The sequence below is a fragment of the Erinaceus europaeus genome, chromosome 2 (genome assembly GCF_950295315.1).
Source record: "Erinaceus europaeus chromosome 2, mEriEur2.1, whole genome shotgun sequence".
In the NCBI taxonomy this organism is placed as follows: Eukaryota; Metazoa; Chordata; class Mammalia; order Eulipotyphla; family Erinaceidae; genus Erinaceus; species Erinaceus europaeus.
In genome coordinates this window covers 180120543-180138042 of record NC_080163.1, presented here as the reverse complement: position 1 = coordinate 180138042, position 17500 = coordinate 180120543, and positions in this window count along the sequence as shown.

The window sequence follows — 17500 nt, the reverse complement described above, 5'->3', positions numbered from 1 at the left end:
GAAGGAAGGAAGGAAGGAAGGAAGGAAGGAAGGAAGGAAGGAAGGGAAGGAAGAAAGAAAGAGAGAAAGAAAGAGAGAGAGAAAGAGAGAGAGAGAAAGAAAGAAAGAAAGAAAGAAAGAAAGGAAAGAAACAAAGAAAGAAAGAAAGAAAGAAAGAAAGAAAGAAGGAAAGAAAGAAAGAAAGAAAGAAAGGAACAGAGGGAGGGCTGTGACTGGATAAAGCCAGAGGGGAAGTGGCCCAGGAACTAGGGGAAATGCTGGAGGACCCAGGTGAGGAAAGAGCTCCCGGATACCCCAAATTATCCATCTCCCTGCCTTTCAGGTGCCTGCCTGCTTGTGATCCTCCAGGCAAGGAGGGTGAGTTTGGGGAGAGACACTAATAACGTGAGATGGAATTCTAATCATCATCGCCGGAATTGCAGACAAAGGGCTAATTATCGGGACTCATAAATAGACACTTAAAATGTTGAACATGAAACTTGTTCATTATACACAGATCCTGCTTTTGGCGAGTGCCTCAACAGAACCAAGAAGGGGGCCAAGATTGGCAGGGCCAAGGTCTGTCACCAGGCTGGCACTCACCCCTGAGGCTGGTGCCAAGGTTGGCATGGGGTGGGCTTCCCCAGTCTTCACCATGATGAGAGGGGACTCAGGATCTCCCAGCCAGCCTGCCTGGTGGTCCCTCTCTCATAGAGTTCTCTTCATCCCCAGTAGAGTAACCAGGTGACTGCACTTGTGCTAGGCTGGGGACTGGTCTCTGCCAGCATCCTGAGCACAGCCTATGTATGGGAACTGCCGACAGAAGAAATTAAGAGCAAGGACACTGTGATTACACTAATGCCTTGATCAAGTCAGACCCTCTCTGTTTCACTGCCAGCATGCCCCATATAAAAGCGTCATTAAAGAAACTCTGCCATCTCCTCGACTAATGGGCTACGATTTGAGCGTGTCCCAGTGATTGACAAGTGATGCCAGGGCTGCCTGTGTTGTCTTTAAAAAAAAAAAAAAGCCACATCAGATCAGCAGAAGCTTAAAGCAAAGCATAAATTATAGATACGTGTCTGTTTCTTTGATGAAGTGGGACTCTTAGGTGCATCTCTCTCCCATCACACAAAGAATCGCACTTTCAGGAGGCCTTTTCACAGTGTCACATCATATTTGGTGAAACAACAGGAAAAACATAAACCTCCCCCCCATTTCCTTCCTTTCTTGAGTCTTTCAGACAAAATAAAGAAATAAATAAATCTTGCAGATAAGCGGTGGGCTACAAAGGTAGCCTGGAAGTTCCCCCCACCACTTTGGAGAAATTAATTAAACATAAAATAAGTGTTTAAATACGAAGTTCAATGCAGCACGGATTATTGCATCGTGCCTGCATCTATCTGTCAACCTCACTAACTGTTTAGCTGCCTGGTGGAGGCAGGGTTACTGGGTTGGAATATTCTCAGCCTCCTGGCCGTTCAAAAACAAAGACGTTCAGAAAAATATTAACAGGCATGCTCTGCTCCATAAATTTTATTGTCAGCTAGTGAGGTAATTTCCTCAGTGCAAAGTTCTCAAAGTCCTCCTTGGAAATATTTAGGTGGCACAGGAAGATAGCAAGGACAAGACACTGAAAAACTATGGTGGACTTCTTCTCTCCAGCTGGAAGAGACCAAATCGACAACACTCAATGACCTTGGCCAAGCCAGCTGCCCAGCCTAAGGACAACCCTTGCTCCAACTTTTTTTTTTCCTTTTTGTTGCCCTTTTTTTTAATTGTTGTTGTAGTTATTATTGGCACTGATGCTGTTGTTGTTGGATAGGACGGAGAGAAGGGGAAGACAGAGAGGGGGAGAGAAAGACAAGACACCTGCAGACCTGCTTCACCACCTATGTCCCTCAGTCATTGGATGGAACTCAAGAGCCCCTCTGGAAGCTCACTAGTGCTTCTGGGCCTGGAGGACCCAAACCAGCCAGCCAGGGCATGTTTCTGAGCACCTTTGAGTGACAGTTTTTGGTGAGGACATTTGCAAGCTTACTAATTCGGAAGCCCCTGCGGACTGAAGCAGAAAGTTGGTGGGTCCTGCCAGGGCAGGACTGAGTTCCATAACATTAGCTCATAGGCTGTTCTTGGCAAATACTCATTGTGTATCACTTTTCTCAGAGATAAGACATTTCCCTTTCCCCCAAGGTGCCAGGATCTCTAAGTTGACATAATTCTGCACAAATCACTCCGGTGGTGTGACTTAGAGTGTCCCGATCCCCTTTGGACCCCGGCCTTTGTCACTGGGCCATCACTCACTTAGTTTCACCTTATCTTTAAATAAATGTAACCAGAAGGGACTTGTCTCACCACCTCTTGAGTGATGTGAATTATTTATACGGTCTTCATACGCATTCGTTAAGCTGCACAGGGCCAAGTGAAGAGACGCTGTTTGTCTCTTGTTCAACCAGAAGGGTGAGACCGCAAGGTCATGGTGCACAGTGACAACATCCTGAAGGTTTCCCCGGGCCTGGTCCTGAAGAATAGGGATCACCTGGGGTTGTTGTCTTTGTCAGGCTGCTGGGCTTTTCTCAAGGAGCTGCTGAGGCTGCCCTGCCAGCAGGGAGGGGGGTGGGAATGAAGCCCCAGCCGCCAACAATAAGCCAGGAGCCCACTCTCTGAAATGCCAGACTCTCTGAGCGGGCAGAAAAACATATGGATAATAAAAAGAAAGGAGGTGCAGGGAAAGGCTGCAGCTCCACAGGCGCTTCCTACAAAGCACCGTCAGTCTGGAATGCTCTCCAAGACAAAAGCATGTTCTGGTTAATTGGCCATTCTGGTTCCTAAAGACTTCCCACATGGTTCTGGGGGAAAGGATGAGGAGGGGAGCTGAAAAGGCTGGGCTGGAGCAGTGCACCCTCTTGGCGCTTCATCCTTCATCACAAACACACAATGCTGTCCAGCTGACGCAATCAGCATGAACCAGAAATGGGGTGATGGAGGCAAGAGTGCTTTCTAAAGACTGGGATCCGATGTCCATGTCAGCTCTACGTGGATGTCGCTGAGTGGTACATTTTAAACACTGAAACTCAAGGCCTATCGCCTTTTTGCAAACCCTTATAAGAACACACTCTCGCCCCCCTCCACTCCACACACACACAGAGAGAAATTCAAATGCATGTCTTCATTCACGTCTACCCACACCCCAGAGCGTCCAACCCTCACTGTGAGCCTTCATCAGGGTCCTGTAAATGTCCTACTGTTTGAGATTTCTTTGTGAGTCTGGCTTAGCTAGAGCTCTCAGGGCTAGAGGAACAGGTCATTGGGTAGAAAGCATGCTTTGCCATCCATGAGTGCCCTGTTTCAAGCCCCTGGCCACTGCATGTGACCATCATGCAATGTGAAAGCTTTGCAAACAGTGGAGGGATGCCGTGGTTATCTCTGCTTCTCTCCCTCCCCCTTTCTCTCTGTCTCTCACCTTCTATCAAGAAGAAAAAAGGAAGGAAGGAAGAAAAGAAGGAAAGGGAAGGAAGAAAAGGAATAAACTCTACCAGAAACAGTGAAAACATACAGCCATGATGTCCTAGCAAAAACTCTGATGAAAATGGGGGACAGGGCCACCATGTGCAAGAACCAGATTACAGCTCCTACTCCCCACCTACCCTACGGGGGGGGACTTTAAATACAGTGAAACAGGGTTGCAGTTGTCTCTCTTTGTCTCCTTCTCCCGTCTTATTTTCTCTCTGTTGCATCTAATAAAAATATTGAAAAATAGAATGGATGCAGGGAGCAATGGAGTCTTCATGAAGGCACACATCTCCAGCAATAATCCCTGTGGAAATAACAATAAAATAACTCCTCTTCTTTTGCATGAAACCCTGGGATATTTAACCTGGAAGGGAAGTAGGAACCATCTTAATGCAGAGAATTCAAACAAGCTGTGCCCACAGATTGGGGAGCGATGTGTGGAATGGAGTAGGGAGAAGCCCACAACCAAGGGACTCATACCTTAATTCACCTGTTAAATCATGATACCTGACTTCTAGCTGAGGACTGCAAAGCTAAAACCACTTTGACCCCCCCCCCCCATAGGGTCTAAATTACTTGGAAAGAGAACTAAGGCTTACCAAGAAAAAAAAAAAAACTTATAAGGGGCTTCAATATTTGGGGACTGTTCAGTACAGAATAGTCTCTACAGCAATCATGTCAAATTCACTGCTTATAAGAGGTTCTAGAAGCTCTTCTTGCAGGCACTGGGATAAGCCAAGATGCTGATTCTTGATATATGAAAATTCTGGGGCCAGGTGGTGGTGCTTCCAGTAGAACACAAATGTTACCATGAATGAGGAAACAGGTCCAAGCTCCCAGCATCCACCTGCAAGGGGTAAGCTTCAAGAGCTGTGGCATAACCACATTGATCATACACATCACCATGCATAAGAACCCAGGTTTTGGCCTCTGGTCCGCACCTGCAGGGGGGTGCTTCCTGAGCACTGAAGCGGGTCTGCTGGTATCCATCTACCCCCCCCTTATCTCACGATTTCTCTCTACCCTATATCAATAAAATAGAAAAAGAAAGCAAAAGAGAAAAATAGCACCCTGGATGATGGATTCTAAGTGCCAATGATAACTCTTGTGAGAATTAAAAAAAAAAGAGTACCGGAGCAATGCTTCAGGTGTCTCCAATTGTTTCTGCTCCTTTCTGTTTCTCTTTCTGTTTCTCCACCCTAGGGACAGTGGAGGAGTCCTGCAGGCACTGATCCTTAGTGATAACCTTGGCAACAAGAGAAAAAAAAAAAGAGGTGGAGGGAGTTGTGAGTGTGCCTTCCTCTGCTCTGTGGAAGCTGTGGGATCTGAGTCTGGTCAGTAGTCTTGGCTGACAGTTGTGTTCTGTGTCTGCTCCGTTGAGATCAATTGAAGTTACAGGAAATTTCTTCTCTAGCTTCCAATAGGTTTACCATAAATTCTTCACCTCAGAATATTGTGTCACACACTCTCGGCAAAGCAAAAAAGACTTCCACATATTTAGGAGGAGGGAGAAAAAAATATGTGTGGTGTTTTTGTTTGTTTCCTGACAAATGCCAAGACTGCTAAATCATGACTTTCTAATGACTAAAGGTTATTTCTCCAACACTCTGTGATCTGGTTTTTTTTTTTTTTTTTCAGTCACCTTCCAAAAGAAAACTACAAACAGAAAAATGTGGGAGGGGTGCAGGGGAGAGAATGTCATGGAGACTCACTATATTTCTAAGAACTTATTTGGAGTTGTTGAATCCAAATGATAGAGCTTTCAAACTCAGTATTGAATAAATATCACATTCCCCCAGGAGACAGAAATGACTCCAAAGAGGTTTTCCCCAGGGTCCTGAGATCTGTAAATCGAGATAATTCTACACATTGCTGCCTGGCTATGGAAATTACCAACAAAAGAAATTAAGAGCAGGAACCCTGTGATTAGACTAATGCATTGATCAAGTCGTTCTTCTCTGTTTCACTGCCAGCATAGCACATAAATAACATATGGACAATTACCGTGAGTAAATTATATGTGTTTTATAACCTTCCATTAACATTTTTTCTTTTTTAAAAAAAATATTAACTAAACAAAACAAAAGTATTCTTTGGTGGAATGGAATATCAGAAAAATGAATAAAAGATGTTTTTATTCTTTTATTTTTTTCTATGGTGGGAGAATGGGGTTGGGCAAGGCAGGGTACTTGGCTTGGAGTTTGGAACCCTGCATTTATTTCAAATGAGTCTCAAACATTCTCCTCTCCTTACATGGAGCGCTTCTTTGGCATTGAAATCTGCTCTTTTCTGCTTTTTATTTGTCTCTGCCTTTACTTTCTGTTCTTCTGTGTCTCTGTCTCTATCTCTCCCTCTTCTAAATACAGGGAGGAGTAAGGAAAAGAATGATACCTTTCCAGGTCCAATATGGCAACACTTCTGCCAATGGTCAGTGGCTCAGTGGAGGAGTGGGGAGTATACCATGAGCATTCGTCAGGCTTTGTTCCCACCCAGATGCTACTGCTGTCATGTGGAGTCTCCCAGTACCCTAGGGTTCACCAAGTAATTTTGTCCATCCATTGACTATATAGCCAATGATATAGCCATCCAGAGCTGGCTCTCATGTTGGCCATTTTACTTTGGATTTTTTGGCTAGTCTCTCTTTCCTTGGATGACTGGTCCAAACTGTAACCTGCTTCTCTCTCTCCATCTCTCTCTCTCTCTCTCTCTCTCTTTCTCTCTCTCTTTCTCTCAAATATGAATCCATTTCCTTTCTCCACAAGTCTTCCATCAAAACCTCAGAGCTTGGTTTAGTCCTTACTCCCAAAGCTTGGAACCCTAATAAAGGAGGAAAAAAAAAACATAAACATGTGGAGCCGGGTGGTGGCACACCTGGTTGAGTGCACATGTTACAATGGGCAAGGATCCAGGTTCGAACGCCCAGTTCCCACCTGCAGGGAGAAAACTTTGAGAGTCGTGAAGCAGTTTTGCAGGTGTCTCCCTGTCTCTCTCCCTCTCTATATCACCTTCTACCCTCTTGATTTCTGGCTGTCTCTATCCAATAAATAAATAAAGATAATAAAAAAATTTAAACCATAAAGGTGCATGGCTACACAGTGCTGTGTAAGTGTTGGCTGGACTCAGAGCCTCACAGGACCTCTACCCCTACCTCCCTGTATCTGAGGTCCTTTGGAAATGGCAATATCTGGGCTTGTGGTGTTGATGTTGGTTTTGTTTTGGTTTTTATTATGGCTGAGTATTCACAGCTCTAGGTTGACATTTTCAGATAGAAAGGGAGCAAGAAAGACAGATAAAAAAGAAAAGAAGAAACAGTACAACACTGGAGCTTCCGCCAGTGCTGTGGTGCTCTCATGTGAAGTATGTACCAGGGCTTGAGCTGAAGTCACACATATAGGAAAGCTACTTGCCCAGGTGAACTATCTCATCAGCCCTGGGCTGGGTTTTAAAGATTGGACAGGAGCATTTTTATTCCTCATCTAGACAAACAGCAGGCAGAAAACACATCTTGTGGCATCTCTATCCTTCTTCCCTGCTATCCCTCTGCCTGGCAAAGTCCTATCATCCTAGTTTCTGCTCCTCTAGCCTGCTGGGATCCTGGTGGTTCTGGACAATGCTACAGGTCCCTGGCCCCATAGGCACCATGAATGGGAAAGACCACAGCTTCCCCCAACAAAACTGCCATAAGCTAATTGCCAGACAGAAACCAAGGCCTTTGCACACAAAGACCTTTTGTTTCTTTGTTTTTTCCTTTATCAGGGGAGGGGTGGGGGGTTCATAGTTTACAGTTGACAGTAAAATATAGCAGTTTATACATGTGTAACATTTCTCAGTTTTCTAACTCCCCACCTAGGTCCTCCTCCACCACCATGTTCCAGGACCTGAACAACAGAGAAGGAGAGAGAAAGAGACACCTCCTATAGACCTGCTCCACCTCTCTCAAAGCTTCCCTCTGCAGGTGGAGAGCAAGGCTTGCACATGGTCACATATGCACTCAACAGCGTGTGTCCCTGCCTGGCCCCCATGTGGACTTCTTTTCCTGACATTTGGAAGACCAGTTTGGGCCAACTATAACTTCCCAGTAAGACTCAGAGGTCACACCTTCAACTGGACCTATGATCCATCCACTTGTCCCAGATATCTGACTTGAATACCAGCAACTATTTTGAAGTAGTATATTTCAGAAGTCTGTGGAAGTGGTTATGACTTAACAAGCCTCTCCCTCCCCCTCCCCCTCTCCCCCTCCCTCCCCCTCTCCCTCTCCCTCTCCCTTTCCTTCCCCCTCTCCTTCCCCCTCTCCCTTCCCATCCCCTCTCTCTGTCAGACTGTGGCAAGCTGGTTACACTTGTCATCTCACAGTATGGGAAAGCAGGAGTTCTCACTATGATGCCTGGTCTGATGGGATTGCTTTAGCCCTAAACTGCTTCTGGCACACTGTGGATGAGCAGAGGAGGTTTGGGGGCGACCTCATCCTTCTTTCGATCACATATAAATGGTCAGTTCTTTCTCTTTGCAATGAGATTAGAACTGTGAAGAAAACTGGCAGGTAGCAGATGGTGGCCAGCCTCCTCCTGATTTTCCTGTAGAATTCACTCAGCAACACCCTGCAACTTCTGTGGGTGCTGCCTTTCTTTTCTGAAGACAAAGGAGGTTCCTGTAAGGGATAGAGCATCTGGTACATTGCACTTATTCCTCTTGCAACAGTATCTGAAGTACTTGACATAAGGAAGAGACACGGCCTCTGTGGATTTGGGATATGTGCTTGCCCCAGACTACAGAGGATAAAATGCTCTTCTCTGCATTCAATGACTTTTTTTTTTTTTTTTTTGCCACCAGGGTTATCACTGTGACTCAGTACCAGCATGACAAATCCACTGCTCCCAGTGGCCATTTTTCCCATTTTTCTGTTTTTCTTTTCTTTGCTTTCTTTTTTTTTTTAATTTATTTTACAGGACAGAAGGAAACTAAGAGGGGAGGGGAGACAGAGAAAGAAAGAGAAAGGCAGACCTGCTCCCCCATTCCTGAAGCAGAACCCCCACAAGTGGAGAGCAGGGGCTCGAACCCAGGTCCATCCACATGGTTGTATGTACACTTAAGGAAGTGTGCCCACCTTCAGTGTCTCCAAATGAGACTTCCGGTTGAATGTCTCTTCCCAAGCAGTCTCCATTCTTTACAAGCACCTTTCCCACCTCCCTGGCCTGAGGGTACTGAGTTCAGCCTTCCCTCCCTTTTTCTCTGTATTCTGGCTCATTGTACCAAAATAAAAAAATGAAAAAAATCTTGATTTAAGTATTTTTGTATTCAAGGATCATCTGCAAGTGTTCCTTTGAAGGTTCAGTGGCATTTTGAAATGAGAGCATCATATATAAAGATGTCAGCGATGGAGCCTCCCACCGTGAGGTTGAAAGAGAGAAAGGAACAAAATGAATAGACGGGTTCCCGGGATCCAAGAAATTTTAACATCTCATTATTGAGATTACCCTACATATAATTTTCCAATATTGGGTATTATAGACTTTTTGAAGGTATCGGTTAAAATTACTTCATGCCTGACATCAATTTAGTCGCATTCATTATCGAGCTCAAATAAAACCTTAAAAATAGCTGATTAGAGGAAGTAAGCAATTTTATGATAAATGCAAATTCCCCACCATTTCCAAAGGCGTGCTCACAGCAGACAGAAATAGAAGGGCCAGGGGCTAATGGTCCTTCAGTGCCTCACAACCTGGCATGGAGCGGCAAGGACTGGGGAATGCTGCATGTCCACAGGGCCTGATTACGCTGGGAATGTGCCCAGTTTTTCTGTGTGGTCCCCTACCTCCAGCTCAACTAGCAGCTGGGGACAGCACTCCTTCTGATGATGACAACTGTGGCACATTGGCCCTCTGTGAATCACTGAACCGTGGGATCGATATCGTCATCTCTGGAGGAGCTCGAACAGATGCCACTCCATGTTGTCTGATGGGGCCCTCCCTTGCAGGTGTGGAGTCTCCTCCCCAGTCACAGAATGTGCCCAGACGCCTTCTTGGAACTCATGTCCACTTAGCCTGGCTGAGCTCCAAGCTCTGTATCACTGGCCAGGACCTGCAAGTTCGGGGGGCTGGGGTCCAAATTACAAATCAGCACTTGTCACCTGCTTTGGTAGAAGTTACAGAAAACCTCCACAGGGCCCCCTGCTTTGGGTGTGACACTGTCAAGTGTGGGTCACAGCCTGCATCCCAAGGACTCTGTGGCTGGGAGTCAGAGGGCTTTAGACATTAAGACCTAGAGATCAAAAGCTGGGTGCATATATGCTGTTGTGCCTTGAAAGATTTGGAAGGAGGGCTTTCTTTACATGCAAAAACATCAACTCTTAGTGTCTTCAAAGTGTCTGCTTTTTCATTCAGAAATACTCTTGTGGGTCAAGGTCTTCCCTTGATAAACCCCTATGCCACGTTCAGATGGAAACCCTAAGGCTATCTTCGAGATGTGTCCCCAGATTCTTTCTTCCAGATGTGTCCCCAACGCTATCTTCTCAATGTCCCCCCCCCCCCCGCCCTGCTCCCTCCATCCATCTTCCACATGTCTATACCACCCCTGCCCCTAGTCCTGTCTCATTCCAGTTCTAGCTTAGTAGTGGTGCTGAGGTCCCCATCCAAAGACCAAAATGCACTAGTATATTCTTCAGTAAGCAAACTGAAATTCCATCATCCCCTCTCTTTCCAACCTCTCTGGTCATGCCCAGTCCTCCCTCATGCTCTTGTGTCTCCCATAGCTCACCTATGGAAGGGTCAGCAGTTTCCAGAGACGCTTTCCCATTTCCTTTATGCAATAATAATTGATAAATATGTTGGATATTAGCCTTCCTCCTTCCAGCGGAAAGGAAAAAAGGTTTCCTTTCATGGTTTACTTCTGTCCCCAGCAGTTCAAGACCCCATTTGCCAGGAGGGAAGTGGAGAAGTGAGTTATGGGGAGCCAGGTGGTGGTGCACCTGGTTGAATGTACATGTTACAATATGAAAGGACCCAGGTTAGAGCCTCCAGTTCCCACCTGCAGGGGGGAAGCTTTGTGCATGATGAAGCAGGGTTATGGGTGTCTCTCTTTCTCTCTCCCTCTCTATCATCCCTTCCCTCTCAATTTCAATAAATAAATAAAGGTAAAAGAGAAAGAGAAGTGACTTGTGTTAGAGGGAAACTGTCCACTTTGGATGGATGGACCAACTTAGCAATGGCATGCAGATACCCCCCACCTCCCACCACACACGTACACATGGCAGTCTTCTTCTTCTAGCGTTTGCCCTTCTTCCGTAGTCAGTCAACAGCGTCAGGAGCTGCTTGTTGCTGGCTTTGAAAGTGACTGGGATCCATGTGGATTCAGTCGGCTAGGCAGGATCGTCAGTTTCCCCAATAAATGGGTGCTCACGGGATGCACCACGAGAAGGTCGATCCAATGCATCCCACACATGGCAGTGATCTGTGGCATCAAATTGGTCACTGTCATCTCCAGCTTTCTCTAGACAAGTAAGTACCATGGCTCTCTGCACAGGCAGGCATCTAGGGGTTGAAGAGTGAGACAGCTTCATTCTCTCACTTTCTGACTCCTAAGAAGAAAGTCTGTAGCCTTCCCTGCTTCTTTCATTCACCTGCCTTGTGACTCATTTTACCTTTCTCCTGGATCCCAGTGGTTCTAGGAGTCTGGAATAAGCTCATCAATCTGTTTTTCCAAAATGTCCATGTTAAAAAACAAAACAAATAAACAAACAAAAAACAGGTACTTGAAATTTCAAAGCCTTTTTTTTTTCAAACTATTTGTTCTGCTACTTTGAGATACCTTAACTTAGAATCGGCTGCCCACTCTCCTTCTGCGAACACTTTTCTGTGACAGTCCTGGATCTGTGAGGATGGACGGAATATACCATCTATCAGCTGAGTGTTGGGACTAGGGGTGTAGGGAAATGTACATCTGGCCTTGAGAAGGGGTGAGAGGCCAGAACTCATAAGCTTGTCATTCTCCTCTCACACTTGTCCATCCCTTTGTTCTCTGGAAAATTCATGACTCCCACTACCATTTCTGAAGATCATTCTAAGACATCTTGTATAGTGCATGTCCAGTCATTACCCCAAACAACTTCATCTTTCAGTTCCCTGCCCTACCAAATGTCCTACCTTCTGTCCCTCAGTCAACTGTCTGGGCTAGATACAGCACAATGGGTGGTCCTGAAGCTTCTCTCTCCCCCCCTGACTTTTGCCAATGGGCCCCAAACAGCTGACGACAACTCTTCAGAACTTCAGCTGTGCTTCCTCCCACTATTTTCCATTTTTCCCCTTGTCTTTGTCCAAAGCCCATTCCATGATGCCTCTACATCCTTGCTACCTTCTCCCCAGCTCCCCACCCAACAGAAGGAATCTGAGTCATCTGCTTTCCACATGCTCTGTTCCCAGAATTATCTCTGGCCTTTTGTCCATCCACCAGTCCTTTTCTAGTTCTTTCCCAACCTCTTAACTCTCAGCAGACTCTCGGCCCTACCATCCGTGTCTTCACTCTCACCAGGTGATACTGCAACAGGCTTTATGGAAAATACAGGGGCTTGGGAATGTAGGATCAGTGGTAGAACCTTGTAGAAATGAAGCTCTAGGATTGATTCTCAGATGGATGTAAGGAAAGAAGGAAGGAAGGAAGGAAGAAGAAAAAGAAGGAAGGAAGGAAGGGAAAAAGGAAGGAATGAAACCATGAAGGAAGGAAAAAGGAAGGAGGAAACAAGGAAGGAAAAAAGAAAGGAAGGAAAAAAGGAAGGAAGGAAAAAGGAAGGAAGGAGGGTAACAAGGAAGGAAGGAAACAAAGAAGGAAGGAAATAAAGGAAGGAAACAAGAAAGGAAGAAAGGAAAAAAGAAGGAAGGAAGGAAATGAGAAGGAAGGAGGAAAGGACCACAAAGAAGGAAGAAAAAGGAAGGAAGGAAGGAAGGAAGGAAGGAAGGAAGGAAGGAAGGAAGGAAGGCAGGCAAAAAACTTCTTAAGCTAGCTGGGAAAAAGCATGTTCTTTATATATATGCAGCCCTAGATTTAATCTCCAGACCTCCTAGAAACATAAAAATAAAAACAAAAGAGGAAAGAAAAGAACTGAAAAGAAGAGAAAAGAAAGGAGAAATAGACCATTATAAATGATGAAGCAGTGATATGTTTCTCTCTCAATAAGGAAATATAAAACCAAGTAACTCCTTTATTTCCAGCCTCCCTTTCTTAATCCATTTCTATTTTTATTTTTTATTTATTAATGATTTAATATCGATTTACAAAATTACATGTCATCGGAGTATAATTCTATACTGTTCCCACCACCAGAGTTCTGAATCCCCAATCCCTCTACTATAAACTATAGCAGTTCCCCTAAGGTTGCAGATATGGGTAAACTATTATTTCTACAACTATCTGACTATATTTTTACATAATTGCCCTTCCCCCCCTTTTTTTAAATTAGTGATTGAATCCTTTTCTTCCTTTTTGTCTGTCATAAAGGACTATGTAGCCTTCATCTGTCCAAAACAGGCACCTTCATTTGTGCCTCAGAGTCAGTCCCCACTACCATTTCAGGAATCTCTGTCTCCATCTCTCAGCCTTCTGTCTTCTGTGTCTTCATCCTTGTCCTTCACTGGTTCATCCCTGCCAGCCTCTGAGCAATTTCAACTGCCACCTTTTCTGCAGGATGTGATGTATAGCACAGTCTCCAAATCCCTTCCTCTCCAGTTACTCCTTGCACTTTTCTTTTTTAAGTTATTATTGTCACCAAGTGCCAGCATGGTAAGTGTAGTAGTGCTCTTGATGACCAATATTTCTTTTTTTTTAAATTAATTTATTTATTCCCTTTTGTTACCCTTGTTGTTTTATTGTTGTTGATATTGATGTCATCATTGTTGGATAGGACAAAGAGAAATGGAGAGAGGAGGGGAAGACAGAGAGGGGGGAGAAAGATAGACACTTGCAGACCTGCTTCACCGCCTGTGAAGCGACTCCCCTGCAGATGGGAAGCTGGGGGCTCAAATCGGGTTCCTTACACTGATCCTTGCACTGTGTGCCACCTGTGCTTAATCTGCTGCGCTACCACCAGACTCCCCAATCTTTCTTTTATAGAGACTGAGAAAAGCTGAGGGTGGGAGAGACAGAAGGAGGAAGGAGGGAGAGAGATAGAGACAGAGACAGAAACAGAGAGAGAAGGGGGAGAGAGAGAGACAGTAGGGGGAGTGAAGGAGAGAGAGGCAGAAGGGGAAAAGAGAGAGAAAGAGAGAGAGAGATGTATAGCACTGCATCACCACTCAAGTAGCTTCTCCCTGCAAGTGGAGACAGAAAGCTTCAGCCCAGATCCTAGTGGCCAATAGCATGTGTGCTCTTCAGGGTGTGCCAACCACCAAGTGGTTCCACTCCCCAAACACTTTATTCTTTCCCCCATGCACTTCCCATTTCTATGACTCTTTCAAAGTCTGCTTGGATATTTCTGGTGCGGGTGCTTTAACCTGTGCAAACATTATCTCTCTGCATTATCTCTCAGTGTATTGTCTCTCTATTTCCTATTATTCTTGCTGAGTCATGTGGTCTTAGACCCAGACCTGTCACACTTGTTTATCAGCCTGCAGACTCAGCGGCTTCACAGGACCCCAGAGCCGGCATCCCCCAGACCCACACAGTCTCCACTTCTAGAGTGACTTCCAGTCCCCACTGACACTAGCCAAACTGCAAAGAAACACGTCCATCCAGGCCCTTCCCTTCTGTAGACCAGTGTGAGAACTTTCTAGTGATGTGGATGGACCGAGAGGCAGGATCATCCCAGTTAGAGAGAGTACAAGCAATCCCCCCCTTCAATTAGATCACTTTCCATTTTTTTAAAAATATTTATTATATTTATTTATTGCCTTTTGTTGCCCTTGTTGTTTTATTGTTGTAGTTATTATTGTTGTTGTTGTCGTTGTTGGATAGGACAGAGAGAAATGGAGAGAGGAGGGGAAGACAGAGAGGAGGAGAGAAAGATAGACACCTGCAGGCCTGCTTCACCGCCTGTGAAGCGACTCCCCTGCAGGTGGGGAGCCGGGGTTCGAACCTGGATCCTTATGCCGGTCCTTGTGCTTTGCGCCACCTGCGCTTAACCCGCTGCGCTACAGCCCGACTCCCCCACTTTCCATTTTTATCATTCTGCAACTCCGCCCCCCAAGAATTTCTGCAGCCTCATGCCTTGCCAGCAGTTGGTACCACCCAATTGTCCAAATTATGCCAATATAATATTTTAAAAGAACATTTCCTCATTGTTTTAATTGGCATTGTCTCTGATTAGTCAGGAATCTGAGCATCTCTCTCTCTTTCTCTCCCTCTCTCCTGTTTCACTTCCTTTGTCTCTGTTTATGAGGTGGGGATTGAGTCTTTGCTGGTTAGAATTTTTCATCTTGGGAGTCAGGCAGTAGTGCAGCTGGTTAAGCTCAGGCAGTGCAAAGCACAAGGACTGGCGTAAGGATCCCGGTTCGAGCCCCCACCTGCAGAGGAGTGGCTTCACAGGCGGTGAAGCAGGTCTGCAGGTGTCTCTCTTTCTCTCCCCCTTTCTGTCTTCTGCTCTTCTCTCCATTTCTCTCTGTCCTATCTAACAACTTGACATTAATAACAACAACAACAACAATAGTAATTCCAACAACAATGAAAAACAACAAGGGCAAATAAATAAATATTTTTTAAAAAATAATTTTTCATCTTAGCTACTGGGTTGTTGGAACAGCCATGCCATGATTTTCCTGTGTTTTTAATGCAAATATGCATCATGGCTTTTCCAACAACCCATAGATATAACCCTGTAATGGTCCAAGAAATGCCAAATACAATTTTCTTTTTTTTTAATTTTTTTATTTAAGAAAGGATTAATGAACAAAACCATAAGGTAGGAGGGGTACAACTCCACACAATTCCCACCACCCAATCTCCATAACCCACCCCCTCCCATGATAGCTTTCCCATTCTCTATCCCTCTGGGAGCATGGACCCAGGGTCATTGTGGGTTGCAGAAGGTAGAAGGTCTGGCTTCTGTAATTGCTTCCCCGCTGAACATGGGCGTTGACTGGTCGATCCATACTCCCAGTCTGCCTCTCTCTTTCCCTAATAAGGTGTGTCTCTGGGGAAGCTGAGCTCCAGGACACATTGGTGGGGTCTTCAATCCAGGGAAGCCTGGCCAGCATCCTGGTGGCATCTGGAACCTGGTGATTGAAAAGAGAGTTAACATACGAAGCCAAACAAATTGTTGAGCAATCATGGATCCCAAGCTTGGAATTTTCTAATCTGTCACTTGTCTTTCAATTGTAGCCATAGATTTAAAAAAAAAAATATTTATTCACTTATTTATTTGACAGGGAAATTGAGAAGGAAGGGGGCATAGAGAAGGAGCAAGAAAGAGAGAGACCTGCCTGCAGGTGGGGACCCAGGGCTTGAAATTAGGTCCTTGTCCACTATGTGATTGTTCAGCTGGGCCCACCACTGAACAGCCCCTCACAGCTTCTTTAAATAATAATAAATTGATCTGCACTCACTGCAATTTCACCTTTTTGATTAGCCTACAATACATATTTGCTTCCTCATTTGTAAAATGGGGTTAGTAAGGGTTCCTACTTCCTGACACAGATATTTTATTTTATTTTATTTTATTGTTACCAAAGCAATCCATGGAATGTGGTGCCTATATGACTCCATTATTCTTAGGGATCATTTTTGTTCTTTCAATGGAGGTGAGAAACAGAGAGGGTGAAAGAGGAGAGAGACCTGCAGCACCGCTCCACCATTCATTTATGAATCATCTCCCCAGCGGGTGGAGACAGGTCTTGAACCCCAGTTCTTGCACGTGGTAATGTGTACACTCTGTCAGGTGAAACCCAGGCCCTCCTGTGGCAGTATTAAACTCCCAATGAAATGATGCATATAAAACAGAACCAAAACTCAGCACGTCATGTGTGGGAGCCACAGTGTTATCATGCTTAGTAGCTGTTGGCTTTCTTGCTGGGGTGTAGTTGGGCCACAGTGGCGCTGGCTAAAGGGAGAGATAACAGTCAAAGCAGCAGCATAAATGGAGGAGCCAATTGGATACCCCCTCAATCTGCCACTTCTTCCTTCAGCCACCTGTGATTCTATTCCAATCAGCAGCAGTGACAGGAGGACACATTGACTTCACCTTCCACGCACCTCACCCACTTCCTAAAGACCTGGCACAGGAGTCCAGGTCCCCCAAGATGGACCTTCCCCACTCATCAAGAGCCACTCACATGGGAACTTCTGACCCTGCCAGGTGTTTGGCTAAGTTCCAAATCTGCTCCGGAAAGGCTCTGGTGTGTGGGCACCTCCCCCTTGCTCTCAGCGGACAGGATGAGCAATGAAACGCCTCTCCTGGGGAATGACTTCAAAAGGCTGTCTGAGTGAGATTCTTCTGAACAGTATTCAAGTGAGTCAGCCTCATGCACACTTTCTTTTTCCCCCCAACAGAAACAAATAAATAAATAAATAAATAAATAAATAAAGGCAGCAAAATTTTTGTCAAAATGCATCATGGCTACCACAAGAGACCGGAGGCCACTGTGAGATCTTCCAGCTGTTCCAACACATCTGATCTCATCTCAGAGATTTGGAAGGTCCCATGGCAAAAAATAAAAAAGGGGGTGGGGTGGGTGGGGGGTGGGTGGGAGCGGGGAGAGTGATGGTTCTGGACTCTAGGTAGGCCATACAGGGTCAGCTCTTGTGGCCAGGGGAAGAAGTGGCCATTCAGGACCTGACTTTATTCTCTGCTCAGGATGGGTTATAACCTATGTCTTTCTGCTCCTCCAGATGATAGCAGTCCATATGGTTTACAATAAAGTTGTGGATACCCATGTGAAATACAATCTGCATACTCATTAGAATACAAGAAATGGATCTACCCTACTTGGGAACTACCCTGGGGATATAACCAAAGGAAACAAAGACACCTATCCAAAGTGACCTATACACACCTATGCTCATAGCAGTATAATTTGTAACCACTCAA